Source organism: Perognathus longimembris, chromosome 26 (assembly GCF_023159225.1).
Source record: "Perognathus longimembris pacificus isolate PPM17 chromosome 26, ASM2315922v1, whole genome shotgun sequence".
NCBI classification, from domain to species: domain Eukaryota; kingdom Metazoa; phylum Chordata; class Mammalia; order Rodentia; family Heteromyidae; genus Perognathus; species Perognathus longimembris.
The window spans coordinates 6725495-6752917 of record NC_063186.1 but is presented as its reverse complement, the minus strand read 5'-3'; the positions used below and the strand labels follow the sequence as shown (position 1 = coordinate 6752917).

Sequence of the window (27423 nt, the reverse complement as noted above, 5' to 3'; positions counted from 1 at the left end):
GGCCGCGCGCATGGGGCTGGGGGCGCCGGGGACACGCGCCGGGGCTGGGGAGGGGGGTGGGAGAGAGAGAGAGAGGGAGAGAGAGAGCGAGACCGGACCTGTCACGTGATGGGGAGGGGGAGAATTCACCAGCCGGACCGGCGGGGACTCGAACTAGCCCCAATGTGTGTGGAGACCCTTCCCCCTGGCCACCCCCTCCCCACCCCGGAGACTCCCACCCACCCATCCAGGAGGTCCCCCCACTGCTCTCTCCCCACCCCGGAGACCTCCCCTGACCCCCCTCCCCACCCTGGGGACCCTCCCCCCACACCCTCTCCCCACCCAGGGGACCCGACCCTCCCCCCACCACCTCCACCTCCTCACCCCGGGGGGCCTCCTCCAGCCCCCTCCCCACCGGGGCGCCCCGCACGCAGGTCACGGGCCTCGGGTGCTGCTGCCCCTTGCGCCCTGTCTCTCACCCCAGGGCATGGCTTCCAGCCTGCTGGGGAGAAATCTAGGGATGGGTCAGGTGCCTTTCACACACAAAATAAGAAGAAGAAGAAATAACGTGTATGTTTGAAACAGTTGGGAGCTGGTGGGGCAGGTCTCGCTCGTGGAGACTCCAGGGAGGAAGAAGAATTGGGAGATGGGTTGTGATGGTTGCCCCGGTGTCCATGGCCAGGAGGGGAAATGCCTGCAGTGAAACTGCAGACCAGACCCATCGAGATTTCTCCTTCTTTTATTTTTATGAAGAAGAAGGGGAAGAAGGGGGCATGTGCTTGTCATTTCTGCACCTTTCAAGAGCGGTCTCAGTGCTTTCTTACTGTCAGGCATGGTCACCAGCTCAAGGAAAGGGTCTAAATGGAATCCATTCAGACTTCCTTCCTGCTCTGCAAAGTGTAAGTTTAAAAAAGAAAAAAAAGATCACTTGGCTGGCAAGAGGTAGGTATGGGAGGATATCTCCCTTAAATCCTGCTTTAAAAGGGGTAGGGGACATCCAGGAATTTAAATGCTGGTTAAGGTGTCCCCTCCTTCTCGCCCCATTTTACCAAGCCTGCACTAGCAAGAGTATATTCTCTAAGGATCGAGACATACAAAGTCCCTTCAGTTTTGCCCTGGTGAAGTAAATTATGTTGCATGTCTCTCCTTGAGAACTGGTTCGGCTAGCTGTCGTGAAGATTGTACTGAACTGTGCAGTGTGGGTGAGATTCATTGAGAATTGATTCTGGTATGAGGTGAACAACTTCACCTGATAGTTCACAAGACATCCTGCTTCAAAATTCATCTCAGTCCTCTATTCGGAGTACTATGAAGTTGTATTTATTTTAGGAAACAGTCTAACATCCAGACATCTAAAACATAGCCCATGCCCTCGAAAGGTCTACAGTTGCTAAGAAATCAATTTATTAGATGAGTTAAGACTTTTTTTTTTTTAATAAGAAAGGAGACAGCACTGAATTGTATTTAGGGGACCAAACTGGGGTTTAGCAGCAGCAGCTAGTCAGCTTCTGAGGGATGGCCTTCCGAGATGAATGCCTGTAAAAGAAGTTCACTGTGAACCTAGCTGGAATGCCACAAATGACCACCGTAAAGCAAAAGTGCGGGTTGTCATCTAATCGATTGAAACAGAAAACAAATGACTGGGAAGGGGAGTAAAACTTTTCAGCGGTTGCGCAGGGGTGGGAAGGATTTTCAGGGTGAGGTAGGCGGCATCATTGGAATAGGCATGCACTTTGAGTTTTAGAGGAAAAAGTGTCATTTTCATGAAAATAAACGACACAAAGGGCATACAGTGTTTGCTTGGCCTGTGGAAAGGACGCGTGGGGCTTTGAAAAAGTGAGAAATACCGACTTGATTCTGGGAGGACCAACAGGAAGATAGACGGGTTTAGTTCAGCTTGAGGGAAGCAAGACAGCTTCATAACCTATGGGACCAAGTTTTGTTCTCTGGTTCAATAAAAGCCCACTCGTGCCGCTTACAAGGCAACAACTCGATCATTTCCCTTGCTGTCGTTTCCGTCCCCCCTGGGTCAGAGACAGGGAGGATGAAGAATGAAGGGGAGAGATTAGAATCCAGGCTGCATGTCTAAGCGGTGGCGTCCTTTAAGGATCGGTGTCACGTTGTGTAAAATGTAAGCGCCCTCGTGCTGGACAGTGGCAGAGCTCTCTCACCTTTGGGTGCAGGCCACAGGGTAAAGACCGGGCCTGCAGCCACAAGTGGAGGTATTAGGTGGGGGGCAATCCCATAGGGAAACACTGGAGAAAAGGGGCAGCCTGTGAATGCGTTAGATCCAGCCAGTCTCTGCTGCCTGTCGCAGGAGCCTGGTGAGCAAGCATTTGCTGGCAGAGCTGTCTCACCATTGGCTAGAGCTCTCCATGGGGTTCGGAGCACCTGCGGCTCATCAGGGAAGGCTCCTATGGAGGTTACAGGTCTGAGGCTGAAACCCACCAGTTATTCCCCCTCTGGGCTCTGGAAAAGCAAGCTTCACAAAGACACAAATCAAGCTTTGCTCTTCTTTCAAGTTCCGGGACTTTAATTCAACCCCCAACTCCCAGAAAACAAGCTTCCCCTCCCTGCCAGTAGATGGCGCTGCTGCCTCTGGGAATTCTTGGAGGGAGCTATGGGGCTTATCAGGACAGTTGGGTGTGAAGTCTTTGGGTCTAGATTTTCAAAGGTCATGTAAGTTCCCAATCACATAGAATCGCAAAAGGAAATAGCTCTGAAAGGAACTGTTTATAGACCTGTTTAAGGGTGTTGTGGGGAATGAAGAGTGGCTGCATTTGTGTGTGTAGAGGCAGAGGCTAAAATGACAGCAGGCATCATAGTGTAAGTTTTAAAATTACTTGGCATACATGGTGTTGGTTAATTCAACAGGATAGTGAGATCATGATTCAATCGAAAATTCTCATCTGTAATTATTTACATGAAAAACTGGTCTGCTACACACAAAGTATACACGTGATTTCAAAACCTAATAAATAGCCAATTACTACATGTTCTGATTATAGCAGTGAAAATATTAGTAGAAATAATTCTGATTCTTGTGGCACTGGTAGCTCATACCTGTCATCTTAGCTACTCCGCAGGATAAGATCTGAGGATTGCTGTTCGAAGCCAGCCCAGGCAGGAAAGTTCATGAGACTTTTATTTCCAATTAAATACCCCAAAAAGCTGGAAGTGGATCTGTGGCTCAAATGGTAGAGCACTATCCTTGAGCAAAAGAGCTCAAAGACAGTGCCCAGATTCTTAAGTTCAAGCCCCAGGACCAGAACAACAACAACAAAGTCTGATTCATCACTATACTTCAAATCTGTCCACATAAATTAAGTCAAAGTTATTTCAAATTAGTTTCTTCTAAAGCTAATGTTTTCTTTACCTTTTTTTTTTTTTTGCAGTACTGGAATTTGGACTCAGAACTTTGTACTTGCTGAGAATGTGCCCTACCATTTGAGCCATACACTCCCAGCTTTTTTAAATCATTTTAAGATTTTAAGTCATACTTGGGCCTGGACCAGCTTTGAACTGTGAACTTTTTTCCTATGCTTCCATGGCAGCTGGGATTACAGGTCTATACCACCATGCCTGGCTTTTTGGCTGAGATGAGGATCTCTATAACTGTCTGCCTGAGTTGACCTTAATTCACAATTCTTCTGATCCCTGCCTCATGAGAGTTTCTTAGCAAATTCTTATCTTACAAGATAAGACTCAGACTTCTGCCTTACTGACCTTGGTTCATTCATCCATCCTCCAATTATGAAACAACTATCCTTTGTTCTTTGAGTATTCAAAGTGGGTCTCTGAGATGAGTATAGAGAGAAGAGTTTAGCTCTAACCCTGTCTGAGATATAACACCATAGCTTCAGGTGCCATTGCCCCAACCATCTGCCACAATGTACAATTTCATCTCGTTACTCAGCCACGTAAGCATGAGTCCTGCCTCTTTAATGCACTGATGAGCCAGTCTTTACTACCATAACTATGTCATAAAGTCCCACTGAGGGAAGGAAGGCAGTCATTATAGTAGCTCGCTCACTGCCACTGCCCAATGTTTTGTCCAAATGCAGATCTCTCTGTGTTTCTGGATGTCACTTGTTTACTGAGTTTGGTGGAATGGTGACTCTTGAAACTCCTAAGCTGGTGCTCACTTCCGCAGCGCAGATAGTAAAATTGGAACAATGCAGAGAAAATTAGCATGGCCCCTCAGCAAGGATGGCACACGAATTTGTGAAGCATTCCATATTTTTTAAAACAATTTCTATATGTTCTGTCTTGGATGTAAGTTTATCTATTTGCATAGAAATCACTAGATCCTATATTGAAAATGAACTCTTAACTTGTGGGGGGGTTGAGGACAGACGTACTGTGAGAAAACAAGGGAAGGGGTGACGCTGTTCAAAAGAAATGAGCTCATTACCTGACTGACTTATGTAACTGTAAGCCCTCTGTACATCACCTTTACAATGGCAATTAAAAACAAAAGACAAAAACTAAGCTGGGTGCTGGTGGCTCACGCCTGTAATCCTAGCTAGTCAGGAGACCCAGATACAAGGTTCAACACCATTTCAGGCAGGAAAGTCTGAGATGCTTTTTTCCAGTTAACTAACAAAAAGCCAGAAGTGGAGCTGTGGCTCAAATGGCAGAGATCAAAAGCTAAGAGAGAACACGCTAGTCCTGAGTTTCATTCCCAATACTGGCGCACACACACACACACACATACACACACACACACACACACACACACACACACCATATATTGTTCAGTTTCTATAGTTTCCGTTGTTCAGTTTCTCTTGGTTTTTTTTTAAATTGATGAATATTAACTTGTTCACAGTAGGGAGTTTTGTCGTCATATTCTCATGCATAAAATAGTTTGATCATGTTCACCAACTCGATTACTTTTTCTCTCCATCATCCCTTGCACCTGGTAAGCTTTCTTGTACTTTCTCTTGCTACCAGTTTCTAATTTTATTTTATTATGATCTGATATCAGAAATTATTCTGAGGTTTGTTTTTTTCTTTCTTGATGTGGGGGGATAGCATTTGTTAAGACTTGCATTATGGCCTAAAATGTGATCCATTCTGGGAAAAGTTCCATGGGCTGCTAAGAAGAATGTGTATTCTGAAGCTCCTGGATGGAATTTCTGTAGATGTCTGTTAAGTCCATTTGGTCTGTGGTACCCTTTAACTAACTCTAAAGTTTCTTCATAGATCTTTTCTTTTCCCCCATCTTGAATGACCTATCTGTCAGTAAGAAGAGGGTATTGAAATTACTCGCTCTTACGGTACTGTGGCCTATCTGTCCCCTTTATGTCCAACAGTGTTTGCTTTATGATATTAGATACTTCAGTGTTCAGTGCTTATATATCTTCTTGAAATAGTAGCCCTTTTCTTAATGTGTAGTGTCTTCCTTTAGCACTTCTGACTCGTTTTGGCTTTGTCGGATAGCAGTACAGCAACTCCCGCTTACTTTTGGGGGGCATTTGCTTGGAGTATCATCTTTGTCATCTTTTAGTCTGTGTCTGTCAAAGAGGTAAGTTTTTTCAAGCAGCAAATAATTGGTTCTTGTTTGTTTAATCTGTGCAGGAAGTCTGTGTCTTTTCATTGGAGAGTTAAGATCATTTAACTAACTTCTTCATTTTAGAGTTTGCTGGAATACTGAGGTAATATTTATTTCCTGCTTCTCATATGTTTATTCTCTCAGTAAGATTTATTCTTTCCTTAGTTCACATGCCTAGGTATATCTTTTTCCTCTCCTATGTGTGATATTCCTTTCAGTATCTTTTGAAATTACTGATTTATTTGTCATGAATTGATTTTCTTTATACTTTATGAAATACTCTATTGCTCCTTGAATTTTAAAGAATAGCTGCTAGCTGTAGAAATATTAATTAATAGATAATTTTGTGTTAGGGCTCGAAATACGTCAGTCCATGTTTTGCTGGCCTTCAGTGTTTCTGTTGTTACTCTGATAAGTTTGCTTTTGTAAGTAAGCTGGTATAATCTCTCTTGCAGTATTCCATATTCTTTGTTCTGAATTTTTGGCATTTTAACTACAATATGGGTATTGTCTTTTATGGCCATTTCTATTTGGGATTCTAAATTCTTCATGTACATGGGCATGCATTTCTTTCACTAGATTTGGGAAATTATTGCTGTTATTGCTGCTGGTGCTGCTATTATTGTTGTTATTGGTACTACTGGAGTTTGAACTCAGAGCCTGGCACTTGATAGGCTGGTACTCTACCACTTGAGCTGCACTGTTGGCTTTTTGCTGTTTATCATCAAGGTGGAGTGTCACAGAATTTTATGCCCTGGTTGTCCTTGAACCATGCTCCTCTAGACCTCAGCTTCCTAGTGCCTAGGATTATAGGCATGAGAAACCAGTGCCTAATTTAGTTATCTTTGTTTATATCCAAGGTGTACCACAGAAACCACTGTTCCACTTTTCTTCATTATTTCATTTCATCCTTTATACTATCTGCAATCCCCCCAACTTTTTCTGTGTGTCCCTAGATAGGAGTGACTCAGAGCTTGTATATATTGGAAGGGAAATGTCTTGTTTTTGCCAGAAGGCATACAGAACTTATTTTGTGTTCCATTCCTAATTTAGACACATGAAAACCACTTTGGAGAATTACCACCTTGTGGAGGACATTTGCTTGAAAATCTCTTGATTTCTGTCCTTTGACACCTTGCAGAGGCAAAGCTTGCTACCACAGTGACTCGTGCTGGTGCATTCTTGTTTCTGGTTCCTTTTTGGGTATAAGCCAGGGTAATATTTGTTACTGCTTTAGCAGAAGAATAAAAATTACTTTTGCTTCTTCCGGAGGTTATTGACTGACTTCATGTAACAAACAAGACAGATTTGTACCTCTGAATCCCAGCGTGCTGCTGAATTATTGTTAAAAAAAAAAAATAAATGGTGGGCAGAAAGGAAGAGCATTGACTTTTTCTGAGTTTGTTTTGTCTGAAAAATAAAAGAAGAAAGTAGTGGCCACTTAAAGTCTCTACCTGTTCCAAAATCCCATGACTTTATGAGACTCTATCAGATACTCACACCACACATATCTTTAAAATGATGACCAGGAAGGATCTCATTTATAGTCCATTAAACTCAATGTCAATATAAGATGGCTTTATATCTGCAAATTGCTTTTGTGCAAAAAAGACTCTCTCATTCCCTATCTCTTTTCCACCGAAAGTACAGCTGGAGGGCGGCCGCATGGATGTCCCCTGGGTGCTTGTTAGAAATGCAGAGTACCAGGCCTCCCTCATGACCTAAGCATCTCCACCTCCTCAGAATACCTAGATGATGTGCATGCATATGAAAGTCGAGTCTTCCATCGACCCTGTTGGGGAGGTTGGGGATGTTTTCCAGAAGGGGAAACTAAGACCCAGAGTTGTTAAGTAACTAGGTCAAGGTTATTGTGCTAGAATCTCAGCCAGAACTTCCTATTCTAAACCGAATATTGCTTGCCTGGGTTGAGCCTGAGTCAGCCTTCTGTGATACTGTTGGCTGCCCTACCCACAGGGTTAGGAGTGGTTGTATGGTTGGGTCTTATCCAGCCAAAGAATGTAAGTGGAAGTAGAAAAATGGGAAGCTGGTGGCTTACTCCTATAATCCTAGCTGTTCTGGAGGCTGGAATCTGAGGACCTCGGTTCAAAGTCAGCCCAGGCAGGAAGATCCATGAGACTCTTATCTCCAATAAACTACCAAAAGAAACCCACAAAAACCCAACCAACCAGAAGTAGAGCTGTGGTTCAAGTGGTAGGATGCTAGCCTTGAGCAAAAGACGCTCAGGGACAGTGCCCAGGCCCTGAGTTTAAGCTCCACAACCAACACAACATTGTGAACTAGTTTAGGAAACACACACACGCACACACATACACATACATTGCCCATGCAAATTCCATCATATTATTTTCTATTCCTAGTTAGCTTGAATGGAGAAGAGCCCCTAGGAAAACTGGGGATTATGTTTTAAAGACACAGGATTTGAGCCGAGGGCCAGTAGCTCACACCTGTAATCCTCGCTACTCAGGAGAGACTGGAGGATTACAGGTTGACACCAACACAAGCAGAAAAGTCCAAGAAACTTCATCTTCCAGTTAACCAGCAATTAAAAAAAAAAAAAGCTGGACTGAAGGCGTGGCTTAGTTGGTAGGGTGCTAACCATGAGCACAAAAGCTGCTCAAAACCAGGCGAGAATGTGAGGCCCTGAGTTCAAGCCTCCTACCCACACAAAACCAAACAATGAATACAGGACTTGCATTAGTCCCAGTGCCTCCATCGCTGCATCAGGGCTGCTCAACTAGCTGACCTTCCAGCTCTGAAGGACACACACAGGAACCAGAAATTATTATTATTTTTATTGAACTTGAACCATTAAGACAGGTCTGGACCCGTGTGTCAGGCAGTTCAGTCTCCTCTAAACAATCCACTTGAACAGAGGTTTGGCATTCTGGTTCTTTGGCTTAATGCATTCATTCATTTTTGTCTTTAGCAGCTGGCGATCCTTGGGTCCAGCATGCAGAAGTGACTGAGCCGTGAAAAGCAGCATAGCTGATGGGTCATCAGGATGTAAGTGCGGCTGAAAGCTTCCACACCCTCCACTCCAGGGTAAGGCCCACTCATTCCCTGCCACTGTTTTCAGAGTTCCTCTCGGGGCATCATGGCACTAGAAGACCCTGTGGATGAAAGACACCCAAAGCTTTACTGATACAACTCATAAGCAGTGCATAAATCCTCATCTACAAAGAGAAAACTCTGACCAAGGAGATGGGTTGGGTTCTGTGCCTGCGATTATCTCAGCCTGGGAATCGGTGGCGTGTGTGTATACAGTATGATGTATTTGGGAGTGGTCCTGAAGACTTCTGAGTTGTACTAGAGGGGAGGGAAAGGGGACTGGTTGTCAATGCTAGCTCTGCTGGTTCCTATTTCGCTCTCCTACCCTTCTTTTCCTCCATGGGTCACACTGCTAAAATTCCACTCCCCACTCCCCTTGCCCTCCAGTACATTTTTCCTGGAGGTAACAGCTTGACAGAGGGGTGAAAGTTCTCAGGGAAGTGGCGATGGCATTCACAAAGCCCCTGGTTCTGTCTATTCTGTGCACATGTCCATCTCCCCCTACGACCCCCAGTTCATGTTGGCAGCCCCTCGTTCAGTGCCTTGGAGTTTTTGTTTGTACCAGGGAACAGCAGGAAGAATTCACTGTTCCGTGTGAACGTCTCAGGACCCAGATGGAGGAAGAAAGGGTAGAAAGGACATCGATTCCTTTCTGTACTCTCCCAACTTCTCGAGCTTTAACTTAAACCAGACTCCTGGAAGAGGAAATTAATGATCAATACTAATGTAAGCAGAGCTTAGGATGATTAATAGAGGGACAGGAGGTTAAGAGAGAAAAAAACAACCAAGTAATCAGCTAAAAACCTGGTTGTTTAAACACCTGGATTTAGTGCTGGGGCGCCATCGCGAGATAATGTTGCATCACCCAGGCTCAGACAGAGGGCTCCGAGAAAGGCTGCTGTCTGTGGGTGCCATGCGTGGCTCGGTAATGAGTACCATTTACTGAGCAAAATAGACAATTAAGGGCTGAGGATCTCTGGAGAGTCCGGTAAGTGTACATCATTGCGTCTCCGGAGGGACACACGTGCTTGGAGATAAGAAAAGCAGGGCCAGGCAGCTGCAAAGCCGCGCCATCAGCGGAAGAGTCCAGGTGAGCAGCCGGATTCAGACCACAGTCTAGGGCTAATAAGAGATGCTGCTCCTTGCTAGGTTTTGCTCAGTGTTGCTAACATCTGTCATTTTCCTCAGTGGCTCCTGCAGCCTCCTCTATTTTAACAGTGAGTTTTAAAAAAAAAAAAAGAAAAGAAAAAGGATAGCATGTCAGGAATAGCACTTGACTGACACATTTCTGAGTAAATAGTGTACAAGAATCCAATTGTAGAGGGAGCCGTTCTGACTTCCGATTAGGAACCAAAGAAGGTTACACGAGATGGGCATCGGTGGCTCACACTGTAATCGTAGCTACTTAAGAGGCTGAGACCTGAGGATTGCGGGTTCGAAGCCAGCCAAGGCAGAAAAGTCCCTGTGAGACTCTTATCTCCAACTACTCATTCAAAAACTCTAAGTAGCGGGCTGGGGACATGGCCTAGTGGCAAGAGTGCTTGCCTTGTATACATGAAGCCCTGGGTTCAATTCCCCAGCACCGCATATACAGAAAGTGGCCAGAAGTGGCACTGTGGCTCAAGTGGCAGAGTGCTAGCCTTGAGCAAAAAGAAGCCAGGGACAGTGCTCAGGCCCTGAGTCCAAGGCCCAGGACTGGCCAAAACAAAACAAAACAAAACAAAACAAAAAAAACCCAAAGTAGCACTGTGGCTGAAAGTAGTAAAGTGCTAGCCTTGAGCAAAAGAGCTAGAGACAACACCCAGGACCAGTTTCCAAACCTCACAACAACAAAAAATAAAGTTATGTATTTGTGATGGCAGTCACTGGAGTTGTGTGGGAAATGATGGGTAGTATTGGATTTCTGAGTTTGTTTGTTCATGGTATGATCTAGCTCACGACCACAGTCTATTCCAGACAAAGATTTTTTTTTTTCCTTTGCAATGCTAAGAACCAGGAAGAAGGGACAAGGTAGAAAGGAGGTGGTCTGGAAGAGCTGTCATGGAAATTAATCTGACAGGGAGATCTCTTAATGTTGAGTGACTCATGCATAATTAGACCAAAGAGCATAAGGAAATAGCCTCCGAAAGAAAAATCTCTTCCCAAATGACTTGCTGACCCAAACCAATTTTCACAAGTAATATAATAAAAATCTGAGACTATTTGGAGAAGGTCCTTTAAAAAAAAAAAAGAGAGACTTTACATTTCTAATTCTTCTGTTTTGAGGGGGGTTATGGAAAGGAATCATCTTTAGTGTGCCCTTGAGGGGATAAATAACATATTTTTAGGTTTGCTTTTGATATTCTTCAGTACTCTGTGTTGGAGGCAGTGAAAGAGGCTCTTAGCTGACCTACATCAAGAAGTGGTCTACTTTATTTATTTAAGTAGAGAAGCTCACGTCATCTCTAGGACAGGATCAGTGCTGAGGTTAGATGTAAATAGTTATAGCGGTGCTCAAAAACTTACAACTGTTTTCTATCTTAGATCTAAGGCTTGGTGACCCATTGTCATCAGTCTTGCTGCTTTGCATTCTGCTCTCTCTCTCTCTCTGTGTGTGTGTGTGTATGTGTGTGTGTGTGTGTGTGTGTGTGTGTGTGTGTGAACAAGTTAAAGAAAACTTGCAAGAATGCCTGAGAAAGATTCTGTCTCCCTTGCTGAACAGGTATTTTCTACAGAAGACTGGCAACAAGTGAAAGCAGCTTTCCTCTGGTAAGAGGAGGCTGGTGTTTGATGTTGCATTTTGTCTATGTCTAGTGCTACTTGAGGTGTGGTCCCTGCACCAGTAATATCAGAATTGCCTGGGTATTCCTTAGAAATATACAGACCTACTGAGTCACAGCCTGTCAGGGTGGGCCTAGCAATTTGTGTTTGGCAAGACCCCAGAGAAATTCTGGTAGACACCAACACTCCAGAAGCACTATTGTATCTAGTGGTTTGTGATGTAATAATGTCTTACAGTTTGTGTCTGTTGTGTCTGCCGAAGACACTGAGAAAGTATTTTTCCAGGTGGTCAATTGAAGGTTTTCTTATGATAACCTTTTGGGTTATTTTTGACCAGTGCATGGTCTAAGCATTTTTCTATATGATCCAATATGGTAGCTACTAACTCCATGTGACTACTCTTCTTTAAATTAAGTACAACTCAGCTCTTCCTCTGCCTGAGCCACATTTCAAGTGCCCCCATGGTCAGTCACGTGCCACCAGTAGCAACCATCTTGAATGGGGCAGGTCGAGAGCCTGCCCAGCAACTGAGAATGTTCTATTGCAGAGTCTCGCATTAGTCCTCAGAGGTGCCCCATCTGTTAGAAAGCCAAGTTTGTAGTCACACTGTGCATGTTATTTTTGTACCAAGACCCTAATTTTTTAGGGGGAAAAAAATCTTGAAAGACATCGCCATCCCAGGGAGACTTTGAGCCTATGAATATACCCTTGCTGAACTTTTTACCTTGCTACAGCATCTGTCTGCTCCCCTAAAGGGCCCTGGCTGTGTCCTCTCTGACATAATCGAATGCACTGTCTCTAAAATATGTGCCCTTTCATCCAAGGCTGCTGAGCTGTCTCTTTCCATTTGTCCTCTCTCTGCCCTGACCCTCTGTGGCCAGGCTTGTTTGTACAGCATGTCTTGTTTCATATTGCCTAGAGCTCTACAAAGAGTCTGGGAGAGGTGACAAGAGAATTTTCACCTCTCTTCTTGCAAGCCCCAACTTTGGCTCCAAAAAAAAAGTGTGTTTCATGAGAGGGTATTAGTTGATGAGCTAACCCTCTGAGGAACGCGTCTCTCAAGGCAACATTTCCAGCACAGACATATTACAGCACAGATTGAGTAATTAAGCCCTGCAATATCACAGAATTTTCTGTTGATACTATTAATATTACCAGTATTAGTTACTCAGAAATTATCATTAGCACAAATGAAAAGGGTGGGGGGAATAAAGACATGCTTTTAGAAGTTGTAATTGAAAGCTAACTGAGCTTAAGATTGTTTTGTATGACAGAGGGAATAAGAAGGAGGATTTATCTGCCTTTAATATTATTCCTGAAGGTGAAGGAAGCAAGGATGGGGACTGAATCAATCCTTGTACAGCCTTCCACTTATTCACTTCTGATGGGATGCATTTCTTTCTGTGTCTTTTAAAAAGACTTCTTTTTTTTAAAAGTGGTTTTAGCTTCAAGTAAAATTGAGAGGGGAAAGCACAGAGATTTCTTTTATACCCCTGCTCTGACAGATAGTTTCCCATGATAAAGTCTCTCACCCAAATGGCACATTCATTACCATGATGAGCTATGTTGATATCATTCATGATCAACCAAAGATCACAGTTTATGTTAGAATCCACTCTTGGTGTTGTGTACACTTTGCAGTTGGAACAGTACATGACATCTATTTGCCATTATAGCATTATCCAGGATATTTTTGCTCTCCTAAAACCCCTCCATGTTCTGGTTATTCATATCTCTTCTCCTCCACCAAATCTCTGGAAACCATGGTGTTTCTCTTATCTCGGTAGTTCTGCTCTTTCCAGAAGATCTTATAGTTGGACTCTTAGAGTATAGAGCCTCTTCAGATTGGTATCTTCCACTTAGTGATATGCACTTAAATTTCCTTCTTGCATTTCCATGGTTTGATCATTTCCTCTTAATACTGAATAATAATACATTCCATTACCTCAATCTGCCAGAGTTGATTTAGCCAGACCTCGTGGACACAAGACTTTTCTCCAGCACATGATGATTCTTTCTAGGCCATTGTCACCCGAGGGGCTTGTGTGCACTAACTGTATTTGGTTGGTTCATATTTTGCTTCTCAACCATTAGTGTGGCTCAGCATCCTCGCATTGGTTTCTCCTCTCGGCCCCTCCCATTCCTGTTCTCCCTTAGTGATCCCATGAGGATCTGTGTATGGGCCAACTCTAGAGGAAAAGGAGCATGGTAGCTCCCTCTAGTATCTTTCATCTCTACTTATTCAAGATCTCATTCCAGGCAAACTGAGAGCCACTGAGGTTCTGTCTCTGTTCAACCAGCTGTGGCCAGGACTACTTGCTTATAGTTTCCCTAGAAAGAAGCAAGGACAGAGTAGACTGATAGAACAGAAGACTGCTCTAGTTTTATAGACCCTGGGTACTTAACTCCTAGGAGCAACAGAAACAGTGTTTGGGGGATGATGGACATAACACAGAACTGGAAGATAATCTGTAGAACTTAGATATTTAGTAGCAATTGCGAGAAATCCCAAGTCTGTTCTTTTCTTTGAGAACTCTAGCTTTATCCCAAGTGCAGAATGGGAGGGAACTTGCTAGTACTATATCCCAAGCACAGAATGGTAGGGAAATTGCTAGAGTAGGTTTTTGCACAGTGAGGGGTATAGCTTACACACACACACACACACACATATACACACACACCTTTTTTTTGCATCTGTCAGATGTGGTTCTCTCAGCTAACGTGTGTGTGTGTGTGTGTGTGTGTGTGTGTGTGTGTGTGTCCCATGGGAATAATGGCTAGGTGGCTGTCTCAATGTTGAAAGACAGTTTTGACATCTTTGACAAGTGTTATTCAACAGCTGGGGTTTGTAATGATTCCAGACCTGATAAGGGAAAATAACTTGGCTTATGACTCTAAAAATAAACTTCATGGAAGTGTCAGAGTTGGAGATTGCTGACTTGCTAAAGTGGATTTCAATATTTCTTTTACAAGAGTGTCTCTTATTCATTTCTTCACCCCAGACCATGGAACGCTGGAGTCAGTCGCACCAGTGATGGAGTGACTTTACAAAAGAATGTATTCTGATATTGCAGAAGGCTCGGTCTTTATTTCTAATTCTATGTCAGAGCAAGATGCATAGGCCCAGCTGCGTTTGGACCTGCCCAGCTGTGAGGGGAGTGGCCCAGAGCCAGTACCAACAGCCACCCTTTCACCAAATTCATGTAAGGCTCTAACACCTCTTCAGTATCAGTGTCAGTATTTTCTTAAAAGGGGTGCAGCGTTTGTTGAAAGAGAGTTTAAAGCCAAGAGGTCCAGCAGGCTTCTTCGGCGGCTGGCTGGAGGGAGAATGTCCTTTGTGAGGGAAATTTGGGTGAAGATGAACTATCTCCCCTAGCTGTGCGCTGTCAGATGTCAAGAGCAGACATGAATCATTTGCTCGAGTTCCTCTTCTGACTCCGCGAAGCTTTCTGTCCCCTCTCTGGAATTTGTTTTGTTGTTTGTTTGTTTTTTTAAGTGCAGAGGGAAAAATTATATCCAGTTGATTTTAACCGATATTTATGTTTCTTCTGAACAGGAAGATTTATATACAGATAACTACATATTGTCAGAAGACTAAACTCTTCCATTTAGATTTTTTTTTTTTTTTTGGCCAGTCCTGGGCCTTGGACTCAGGGCCTGAGCACTGTCCCTGGCTTCTTCCCGCTCAAGGCTAGCACTCTGCCACTTGAGCCACAGCGCCACTTCTGGCCGTTTTCTGTATATGTGGTGCTGGGGAATCGAACCTAGGGCCTCGTGTATCCGAGGCAGGCACTCTTGCCACTAGGCTATATCCCCAGCCCCCATTTAGATTTTAAGGAAACATTCATCTTACAGTATAAACTAACTCAAATTCATGTGTGTGTATGTGGTTTTGTGGATTTTTTTTTTTTTTACAAAAATAATGATGTTAGCTGTCATCGAATCAAGAATTAATTTACAGCCCATCGGTGAAGATTCTGTAAAGGGAATCTACTCTCTCCACCAGGGTGTAGAGAGATTCTGAAAGATGGCTGGGTACCAAGAATCCTAAATCTTTGAATCCGTCCTGCTACCGGCAACTCCCTGCAGAGTTTGTAAGGGGATAAACTTGCACAGGAAGGAAAAAGGCTTTAGATACAGATGCTTGAAGGCCTAGGGCTGAAACCCCCAGCCCTAATCTGCCCTGTCCTTCCCAGGAACCACAGGGGGAAGACGCATACTCAGCCTTTCCACCACTGAAGCCCACCAAGCCTTCCCTTTTCAAAGAGGCGAGGCTGTGATTTATGTAATATCTTCAGAGGTGACCAGTTTCTATCAACACCCCTCTTACAAGGTCCCTGGTAGACAAGGAAACAGATAGACAGAAGCCAGCATCGAAACTATCCCTTCTCCAGTGCAAAGTACTTGTCAAGCTCACTTGTGAAATATGTATTGATATTCGTACACTATTAGCGGAGTTTCAATGACAGAATGTTATTTAGAAACCCTCCATTTAGAAGATCATGTTTTGATTTGGAGAGACACTGAGCATATATTAGTACAGTCCTCAAGTTTTACTTTCTGTTTCTTCTGGGGTTTGTCCCCGGACCCCTTTGTCTTTTCCTTTCTTCGCTTAACCTGGTTACTTTATTTACTCTTTAGGCCTGTCTCCTTTCTTAGTCTTTCTTTGATTTTTGGGCTCCCAGCTGGCTGCAAGCAGATACTTCCTGAGTAGGCTTGAAGTTGGTCTACAGGCCCAGTCCTTTTCTTCCTACTCTTTCTGTCCACAAGTTTGTCCTTTATTTAATCTGCTCCTTTGCTCCTTTCTTTTCCCCCCATATAGTGTCTTCTCTTTTTTTTTGTTTCCAGAGACCATCTGTAGTATATGTCCAAGTATCTACTACTTGGACATAGTGTCGGGGGTTTTTAGCCTCCTGGGCTCTCCTGTCCTGCAGGAGAGATGGGAAAACACGCCCCACCTGGGCGGGCCAGGAAGAGGAAAAGAGGGCTGACAGACCACCACCCAGCCCCCCTCTCCACAGAGGACACACAGACAACCTGGGAGCCAGTCAGAGCTAAGACTCGTTTAATGGCGGCAATGAGCTGTTCTTTTAAAGGGGTCGGAGGGCGGCGAAAGGGGAGGGGCACGTGCACCTACATAGGGGCTGTGATTGGATGACTGAGCTGTCCATCTGGGTGGAGCTCCGAAGGACCTCCCTAAGGGGCGGCTGCATCTACCTCACGGCCCACAGGACCGCCTCTGGGTTCACCGCGCGCAGCCATCTTGGCACACACGCGGTCTGAGGCAGGAGGCGGGGCTGGTTAGAGCCACCTTTCTGGTTCTGGACCCCGAAGGCAGGCAGGGCTACCAGCCATGCGGCCCCAGGGCTAGGAAAAGAGGCGGTGCCAGCTAGAACTGCCTTGTAATGATGCAAGGCGTCCAGGCGGGCGTGCCCCACACATAGTATCCAAAGAGATTTGTATTTCTATCCTGTCTTTATTAGGTTTTAGAAATGTGGTGTTTGGCAAAATATTTAATGTCTCTGAGTCTCCGTTTTCTTGGCTTTAGAAAGGGAATCATAAGATCTACTTTACAATATGTGGTGAGTCTGTATGTGGGGTCTTCAACTGCCCATGACCTCTTTTTCGGTCCATCACAGAGCTCTGCAAGTATGTTGATTGATGAGCTAATTGAGCATCAGAAAGTCAGAGTTGGTCTTTGTCATAGATTCCCATTGGTGGGACCCCACTAGTCTAATTTCATCAATATGCCCCCATAGCTGCTTCCTCCTCACTGTACCTATGATTGTGAGAATGATGTTCCTGGACTTTCGGGGTGTAGACAGGGCTTATATCAGAAACTGACTTTTCTATACAACCTGGAGTATTTTTTTTTAATTTATTGTCAAACTGATGTACAGAGAGGTTAGTTTCATACGTTAGGCACTGGATACATTTCTTGTACTGTTTGTTACCTCCTCCCTCATTCTCCTCTCCCCCCTCCCCCTTTCCTTCCCCCCCCCATGATTTGTTCAGTTCATTTACACCAAACAGTTTTGCAAGTATTGCTTTTGTAGTCGTTTGTCTTCTTTACCCTGTGTCTCTCGATTTTGGTATTCCCTTTCAGTTTCCTAGTTCTAATACCAGTATACATGGTTTCCAATGTACTCAGATAAGATACAGAGATAGTGCAGGTGCACTACAGGAAGGGGATACAAGAAGATCATCAATAATAGAAGCTGCGGTTACACATAGCACGTTGAAAGTAGTTACAAAAGTGATATAACAATCGTTTCCATAATATGGAGTTCATTAGCATCATCTTATGTGTTCATAAGGGCATAGCTATTGGGCTTTTGTGATCCTCTGCTGTGACTTGCCTAAACCTGTGCTAATTATTCCCTATGAGAGAGACCATAGAGTCCATGTTTCTTTGGGTCTGGCTCACTTTACTTAGTATAATTTTTTCCAAGTCCTTCCATTTCCTTACGAATGGGCCAATGTCATTCTTTCTGATAGAGGCATAAAATTCCATTGTGTATATGTACCACATTTTCCTGATCCATTCGTCTACTGAGGGACATCTGGGTTGGTCAACCTGGAGTATTGATCCCTTTTCTCATGTAAGATGAGGTTTGTCAGGAAGAGCAAATGCAGTGGTTCTAACTATCATCCCCCAAAATACTTCTCTAGAGCACAGTTTTCCAAGGCTCAGCCAACAGGCTTTTAATTCTAAGTGCTGTTTAACAAAATGCAATGTGACGTGAGTTGGGATGTCTGGGCAAGGCCTGGGCATTGATTTAAGCAAAGTATGTTTCCTATTGATTCTCAATTACAACACACTTAGCCTGAATACACCTGCCCATGTTCTCAAACAATGGCCACGCTCTCTTGGCAAGCTCTGCTCTTCTCTCACTGTCAAGCTGGAAGCATCTTGGAGTTTCTTGGAGTTTCTTTTGTTCATTTGACTTACAACATCATCTTCAACCTTTTACTCCAATGAAAGAAGCCACGCCTGACCTCTAAACTTTTTTTTTTTTTTTTGCTGGTCCTGGTGCTTGAACTCTGGGCCTGGGCACACTGTCCCTGAGCTTCTTTGTGCTCAAGGCTAGCGCTTCTACCACTTGAGCCACAGAGCCACTCCTGGCCTTTTCTGAGTAGTTTACGGAGGTGAGAGTCTTATGGACTTTCCTGTCTTGGGCTGGCTTCAAACTGTGATCCTCAGATCTCAGCCTCCTGAGTAGCTAGTTAACAGGCATGAACCACCAGTGCCTGGCTGCTCTATACATTTTGATGCCTCCCTGACCCTTCTCTTTCTTTTCTTTTATTATTAACAATTTTTTTAAATTATCTTTAGTTGTACAAAGGTGTTTCCATTTAACAAAGCAGTTGAGGATCACAGTGCCTCTTGATCAGTGTCACCCTTTTCAACATTCTCGCTCATCCCTTCCCTTTTCACCCCTTCCTCACTCTTCTTAATTGTGTAGGATAGACATTGAATGCTTGACTGCATTCTCCCCCTCTTCTCTTCACCTTCTCTTTCTTAGTCCTCTGTTTGCGTGTTTTGTCTCCTTGCCATATACTCTGGCCTACAACATGAAGACCTTTAATTTTTTTATACTCAAAGAAAGAATAACCTAAGTGTCCTTAATGATTTCATATTTTGATCTTTTGTGGTTAGTTATCAATATGGGCTGGCAATTTTGTATTTAAGTGTAATTTGCATTGATTGACTTGACTTACTCTCTTTTTGCTCATGAGTTTGTTGGTGAGAAGAAATCCATACAACTAAAATCTGTATTCTTTGGCTATTCATGTATGTTGCTAACAACCTGTCCTGATTATCTAAATTGTATGGTTTTACATGTTTTCACCTCAGGCTTTTGGGTCAACTATATTAGAGGCCACAGGAATATTGGGGCATAAAAAAAACTAGCACATGGGCTGGGGGTTTGGCCTAGTGGTAGAGTGCTTGCCTAGCATACATGAAGCCCTGGGTTCGATTCCTTAGTACCACATACACAGAAAAATCTGGAATTGGTGCTGTGGCTCACGTGGTAGAGTGCTAGCCTTGAGCAAAAAAAAAAAAAATCTAGCACAAAATACTCTTTTTTGTTCTGTTTTGACAGTTTGAACTCAGGGCCTTACACTGGCTTGGTTTGCTTGCCTGGCTGGTATCCTACCACTTGACACATACCTCCAGCCCAGTTTTTAGCTGGTTATTTATTTATTTATTTTTTTGGCCAGTCCTGGGCCTTGGACTCAGGGCCTGAGCACTGTCCCTGGCTTCTTCCCTCTCAAGGCTAGCACTTCGCCACTTGAGCCACAGCGCCGCTTCTGGCCGTTTTCTGTATATGTGGTGCTGGGGAATCGAACCTAGGGCCTCGTGTATCCGAGGCAGGCACTCTTGCCACTAGGCTATATCCCTAGCCCCTTAGCTGGTTATTTTTAAGAGAGATTTGTGAACTTTTCTGCCTGGCTGGTCTTGAACCACCATCCTGTGGATCTCAGCCTCCTCAGTAGCTTGGATTACAAGAAAGAGTCACCAGATTCCAGCAGCACAATACATTTTTTCTCACAGTGTTCTGGTTGGAGATGTGTTACGGTAGATTGTTTTAGAGCCATATCCAGAAGATCATCTAGCGTAACTTCTTTGGGGAGATTTGATAGGCAGCAATAAGATCTTCAAAGTCTTCTCTCCCTGAGTGCTCATGGGAGCATTGTTTGCATGGGAGTACCTGAATGAGAGGCATTGTCCCTGTCCTCTGTGAGGCCTGTCTTGATGAAGAGGCTTGCTCAGGTGAGCAGATAGCCCAGGTAAGCGGATAGCCCAGGCTTCAGCAGGTCATACCTCATCCTGGGCAGGGGCAGAGCTTTAGTGAATCTGTCAACATCGCCCCTCTCCCCTCATCTGTGAGAGGTGAAAACGATAAAGAAATGAAAGGTGAATCCTACACAGGAAAAGGCTCTGAACTGTGGTGCAACTTACATATCTGAAATACAGATGTAAAGGAAACACATCATGAATGCTGAAGAATATGACTTCGAGGAGAGCTCAATTTAAATCTCATTCTAATGTTTCATCACATGGACTGACTCTGTAACAAAGCATTGTCTACATCCTGGCAAGCGAGCTACAGGAAAAAACATTTTGATGCTCTGAGTACAATAGAGTCTCTGCAACGAATGCTTTCTCTGCAGCTTGTTCATTTAACAACAGCATGTCATCAGAAATGAATTGTGTCCTGCACTGGGGATGGACACAGGAGCTAGGCTATAGCAGAAGCGACTTTCAGTGTTCTGTTGATGTTCTCTCTCTTTTTAAACTCCACATTTACTGCCTGCAAGAAACTCACGTTGAGAAGGCAGGAGCACTAGCCAGCTAGCTAAGGTCTAGCTAATCTCCTTGAAGGAATTCTTGTGTATTTTTCCCCCCTTCCTTTCTTTTTGTTAAGCAATACCTTCTGTGGTACCCAGTGGCTAGGAGGGCGTGCAGTAGACATCCCCTTTTTAAATTCGCAAATAATTTCAAAAGTCCAAATATGTTTCAGTACAATATAGAAAACACCCACATAATCCTTTTTTTTTTTTCTTTCCTGTTGGTTATGGGACTTGAGCTGAGGGCCTGGGCTCTGTTCCTGAGCATTTCAGCTCAAGGCTAGTATTTTGCCACTTAGAGCCACAGTGACACTCCTGGTTTTCTGGTGGTTCATTGGAGATAAAAGTCTCATGGACTTTACTGCCTGGGCTGGCTTTGAACTGCGCTCCTCAGATCGCAACCTCCTAAGAAGCTAGGAATTCAGGTGTGAGCCCATCAGTGCCTGGCCTATATAATCTTAATCAATGTATCCATCACTAGGGTGACTATAAAAAAAAAAAGCACCACAGGCTAGGTAGCATCAAGAATAAAATAATCTGCTTTACTCTGTGCATCACCTTTATAATAACAATTTTAAAGAACACTAAAAATGATTCTATTCCTTAAGAAATGCTTTACCATTTCTGAAGATTAAAACTCTGAGATCAAGGTATTGATTGGACAGAGTTGGCTTCCTCTGAGGCTTTCTCCCTTGGCTTGTAAAATGGCCTATCTCCTTTTGTCCTTGCTTGAACTCTCTAGGTCTCTGTCTAAATTTCCTTCTCAAGGCACTGGCCGTATTGGCTTTTGGCATACGCTAGTGATCTCATTTTCATTTTCTAGGTACCTCTTGAAAGGTTCTGTCTCCCCAGTGGAATCACACTTCTGAAGTACTGGAGTTAGGAGCTCATCGTGTGCATTAGGGGTGATGGAGAAAGAGTGTAGCCCATAAAAATCCTGATCTAATAAGATACATTTTATAACAATCAGGCTGCTTCCCTCTGCTTCTTTATGGACTAGAGCCATGCCTCCAACCCCTCATTTAGATTCCCTCCAGCTCCCTTTCTCCCAAGCAAGGCTCCTACTCCTATCCTATCTTGGCTGGAGTCTGCACGTTCTAGGAACCGACATGGGAATGAAATTCCTGAGCTGTATTAAATGTGGCTGATCAATACTGACTTTCTCATCCATCACATGACTTATCCAGTAGGCCCCTCCAGTAGCAGTTCTCGGAAGGTTACAGTTTCTCCAAATCACCACCAGCACTTTGGCACTGCCCAACTTTCAAATGTTTGCTAGGCTAGCTGCGTGTAAAGTAAGATTTTGTTTGCTCGGTTTGTTCTGATCGCAAGCTACTTTTGCTCTTTTGCTGTGATACCTTACAAGTTGAAACAGCCTGACTGCATTGCCATTCCAACCCTCACAGTTTCTGCCTCATTGCTATTTTTTTTTCTGTTGTCCTTTCCTTTGTCTCACTTATATCTAGCACATCCCTCAGAGTTTCCTTCTCTGGCCACCATCCACCCTCACCACTCCCGTGTCTTCTTTGTGAGATGGTGGAATGATGGAAAGTCATCGAGCCCATCCTCTTGTGTTTCGTTGCTGTGGGAAACAGCTTTGTACCAGCAGTGAGTCACAGAGGAAGTAACAGATGGTTTGATGGGTGAGTGATGTTCCTTTAAAAAAAAAAAGATTGAGGGGGGGAGCGGGATAATTGAACAGGTTGAAAGAGTAAAGGAATCTGAGACCGATTTCTTGGAAAGAGTTCAAATGGACCTTTCCCAAGTCTAAAGGAAGGAGGAAAGTTGACCCAGCAGAACAGTGTGAAACATATCAAAGGAGATTCATGCCATTTGAGCAGGGAGATGGTTAGAAAGAGAAGTTCAGGTCTGGGGCTGGTGTCTTCTGCCTGTAATACTAGCTACTCAGGAAGCTGAGATCTGAGGATTGAGATTGGGAGGCAACTGTGGGCAGAAAAATTCTGTGAGACTCATGTCCAATTAACTACCAAACCCCCACAAAAACAAACAAACTGGAAGTGGAGCTTTGACTCAAAGGGTAGAGTACTAGCCTTGAGCAAAAGATCTCAGGGCAATGCCCAGACTCCAAATTCAAGCCCCAGTACAGGAGGGAGGGGAAGGGGAGAGGAGGAGGAGGAGGAGGAGGAGGAGGAGGAGGAGGAGGAGGAGGAGGAGGAGGAGGAGGAGGAGGAGGGAGGAGGAGGGAGGAGGAGGAGGGAGAAAAAGAGAGAGAGAGAAAGTTTAGAATTCTGGGTCTGCATTTTTATAAAATGTATCTAGCAAAACATAAGTTCATCCTTATAATGGGTATATTTGACATTCTATACAAAGTTTGCTCCACCAATCTGAAAGTTATGAGAGCCTTAATTGCTTTGGCTGCAAGGCTTTTAATCACTTTAGAAATTGTGAGTTAGCAAAGAGGCTGCTGGACACTTTGAAGCTGTGTGGGTGATCAGTACTGTGATTAGGAAAATGGAGGAAGAAGGGATGTAGGAGGGGAGGGTTGACTTGAGGTTCAGAGCTCCAAAAGAATGGACGAAGAAGTCAGAGATGATGAAAAGGGCAAAAGACCAGCAGAGAAGCAGGCCGGAGCGTTAGAACTCCACAATGTCATGTCAGTGACTCTGCGGTCGTGTCATTGTCCACACCATCACTTTTTACCCTCCATGCAACCTACGGGTTTCGAGGCTACCTCATCTGCTCTGTCCTTCAGGCAAGGGGCTCTGCACACAGATGCTTTCCCTCTTGATTCAAGAAGAGAAATAGGTGAGTGGATGCCTGGCCATTTGTGACCTGGCAAGGAGAACAACCAGGATGGTACTGATGGTTATAAATCATAAGATAGAAAAATTAATGGTGCAGAAAAATGATCAATTAATCATGTTCTTTGTTCCTCTATTTCCTCTTTTATTCCTCTGTTATTATGACAACCTAACTACAGTGTTGTTTAATGAAAGACCAAGCGAAATAAGACCAAATGATTCATTAAGTGTGAAATCTCTCTCTCTCTCTCTCTCTCTCTCTCTCTCTCTCTCTCTTTCTTGGACTATTAAAATAGGAGGTGACCTCTGATGGATCATTGCTCCTTTTCAGCTACTTCTGCCCTTTTTTCAACCTTCCAGATAGCACTTACTTCTTCCCTCTGGCCAGATACGGTCCCCAGAACTTGAAGGCTCTGGGCTAAAAATGGACTTCTTTGAACAAAATGTGTCCCATTGTTCTTTGTTTTGTTTAATTCTCTTTGTGGCATCAGGTTCATTGGGATTTCTATTTCTTTTCATGTCCCTGAAGTAATGGCTTATTTTTGGATAGTTCTAAGCCAGAGGGCATTTGAAAGACAGTATTTCTGAGTTTCTTGTATAGGAATATGTAATTCTTTGTAGAAGCACATTTTGCTAAAGGGACAGGACAGTTGGGTGAGTAGGAGTTGAAGTTGGGCTATTTTTTCCCCCTTTGGGAGGGACAACTCCCCCCTATATTGATGTCTCTCTTCCCATAATCCTGAGAGAATCAATTCTAAAAGCTGCCTGTTCCTCCTTGTGACACGAGCTGAGACCTTCCATACCAAACTTCTTGAGATACCACAGTTAAACTTCCTGACATGGTTCTAGGCAACAAAGAAAAACTGAAGAACTACCCGTGTTACTCTCCCCAAGGAAGTGTCACCCATGCACACAGTGTATACCCCAATATCAGAGAGAAGAGTTTCTACCCTTCTTCTTTGTCATAAACTCCTTTCTTTTGTCATAAAAACATTTAAAAAGTGATTAGAAAGTTCAGCTAGATAAAACCCAGAGCACCACGAAGTACATATACCAAGCTTCATTCTTAACAACAATCCATCGGTCGTATCACCATGCTTATCTACCTGCATTTGAACACTAGGTGTGCTGGTCCATGAATTTTCTTCTAATGCTTGGTTACTTTTGGAAAAACTCCTCTTGTTCTCACTGCACAGCAGCAACAAAAATCCAGTTCATTAAACTCATTCCAGCCTACTTTTCTTCTTTTTTGAGCACAGAGAAGGAATGGCATCCTGTTAAGGTTGGGAATCTAGTGCTGTATGCAGATCCAGGAGACATGAAAGACATAGTGATATAGGAGAACAAAGAAGGCAGACAGGGTAATTTCTTCTGAATGACAAATGCCCCAGAATTTGCCCTTGAGAAAGTAGGAGCTTTTGGAGATACTTTTGGACAAGCGATGGAAGTAACCATTGTAATTTTTTTTTCCATAGTGACAATAGCTAACATTTGGGACGAGCTTACTCTGTGCCATGCACTGGTTTAAGCATTTTTTTTTTAATCTTGTTAATTCTCAGCAGCAGCAACCCATTGAGGTGTAAGAGCTATTAGCAGCCCCATTTTACAGATGCAGAATCTGGGGTAAAAGAAGATTGTAAGGAATGTCAGATGTCCACATATTCATAGAGTATGGAGGTCAGATCTGGCCAGCCGCCATCCTTGGCCACATGGCGAGTTGTACTATCTGGCATCTTGTCTTGGTGGGTTTGCCTGAATTCCTAGAGGAAGGGAAGTCCCACCCCCAGGTGATGGGTGTTCCTGAATCCCTGGAGACAGGGGTGGGCACTTGGTCTATAGGTTACTGAACCTGTCAAGGGCCTGGGACTATAGGAGCTTCCTGTGACCCCCCGGCTGCGGGGACGCCATGCCGCATGTCTCCGTGCTCACATCCTCTGTCCTGTGTCCTGGCTCATCTCTGGTCACCATGGCATCCCAAGGGGCTTGTTGGTATTGTTTTTGTTCCTTCTTTCCTCTCTGGCCTGCTTCCTGAGAGTGTTAAGGGTATTTATGGGCTGCAGGCCTTTGTAACAACTGGCTGCCTGCAGACTGCTAAGACTCCAAGATTCAATCCTTCAAAATGTGGCTTCTCGGATAATGTACCATATAACATCCACAGAGCAGGGTGAGGAGCATGGAGACTTGCTTCCTTAGGAGGGAAGCCACCATGCCTGTCTGCTAGTAGGTGGTAAAGCTCAGATGCCCCTCTAGGTCCTGCTGGGTCCGTTGTGTTTCAGTGAAACCATATAGTTGCTGATACTCATGAGTCTCTTAGTACCATCCATCCCCTTCAGGAAACTGTCCTGCTTTATTATCTTCCTTATCTTAACTTTACAGTCTCTTGAGCCCTGCAAACATTTCAAGAATGTAGCCTGCTCCAAGCATAGGGTAGACAGGGAAAAATTAGAGGTAAGAGTCCCCTTGCCTCCTTATCTGAAATTCCGAGTATAAAATGAATTGTTTTCATTCTTTGTCACTTCCTCCACCATTCAACCTATCTCTTCCGAAGTGACGGATATTGAAGGGTAATTTCTTTCTCTGCCATCAAAGGCGCTGCCCACTGTACAGTACCTTTACTATTAGTCTTTTGTGGAAAAATTTAAGCAATAGTTTGTCTAGATTCTAAAAAACAAAGCAAATAAACAAACTTGAAAGCCTTTAGTTAGATCAATGTACCATTTTCTGACTTTCAGAAAAAGAAAGAAGATTTCAGCCTTGAAGGGCATTTAATTTTTAGAGCCTTATTTATAGAAATGGAATTTATATGTTTTCTAAATCAAGAGTTTCTATTTTTTTATTCATTTTCATCTTTTCTCTTGTTAATCTCCCACTAATTTCTCTCCTTGACTGCTGAGCTCAACTTGGAAAAGAAAGAACGCACTCAGGGATAGTGCTTGCTGAAGAGATTTCATATGGAAAGCACTGGAAAGGATCCTGGGCTCTGACCTTGTCCAGGGCATGGGAATAAGGGACAAGAGGCCCAGTGTGGCTGTCCTTGGCCTTAACTGCACTCTGTGTCCTGAGGTTCTCTGTCCCCAACACCATTACCACCCAGCCAAGAGGCAAAGTACCTTCCCTGCTGGATAGCCATTCACGCATGCCCAGAGTCACCTCCTCCCACCTCATCTCGAAAGCATTCAAGATATCTCTGTCTCTGTCTCTGTCTCTCTGTCTCTCTCTGTCTCTGTCTCTCTGTCTCTCCCGGTGCTGGTCCTGGGATTTGAACTTGGGGCCTAGGCACTGTCCCTGAGCTCTTCTGCTCAAGGCTCGTGCTCTCTCTACTGCCTGAGCCCCAGCTCCATTTCTGGCACTTTGTAATTAATTGGAGATAAGAATCTCATGGACCTTTTCTGCCTGGATTGGCTTCAAACTGTCATCCCCAGATCTTAGCCTCCAGAGTAGCTAGTATCTTTTAAAATTCTCTCTCTCTCTCTCTCTCTCTCTCTCTCTCATTACCCATAAAGTCAAGTGAAAAGGACTACCCTTGTAAATTTGAGGAGTAAGTAAAAATGTCTATCCAGCATAAGCACAGGATCCGGGATCGCAGCTGTGCATAAGTTGTTAGTCACTTCTACCTCGTGCTATATGTATTTATACATTTTCTTGGTCTGTTTCCCATTTCTGAATACCACAGACTGGGTGATTTATAAAGAATAGATGTTTATTTACAAGTTCGTCCTTCCTTCCTTCCTTCCTTCCTTTCTTCCTTCCTTCCTTCCTTCCTTCTTTCCTTCCTTCCTTCCTTCCTTCCTTCCTTCCTTCCTTCCTTCCTTTCTCCGGTCCTAGGGCTTAAACTCAGGGTCTGAGTGCTATTCCTGAGCTTCTTTTGCTCAAGGTGAGTGCTCTACCACTTGAGCCACAGCATCACTTCTAGGCTTTTTTGAGTCGTTTATTGGAGAT

General features: G+C 44.0%; 1 protein-coding gene and 1 non-coding gene across 2 annotated transcripts in view; both read left to right on the top strand.

Annotated features, from left to right (window-relative positions):
* Positions 1-27423, top strand: part of Tmem108 (transmembrane protein 108) — a 175711-nt gene that overhangs the window by 57309 nt on the left and 90979 nt on the right. The gene's annotated exons all lie outside the window — the stretch shown is intronic.
* LOC125342708 lies at positions 4117-4223 on the top strand. Its single transcript, XR_007209265.1, has one exon. It is a non-coding gene; the product is annotated as a U6 spliceosomal RNA (small nuclear RNA).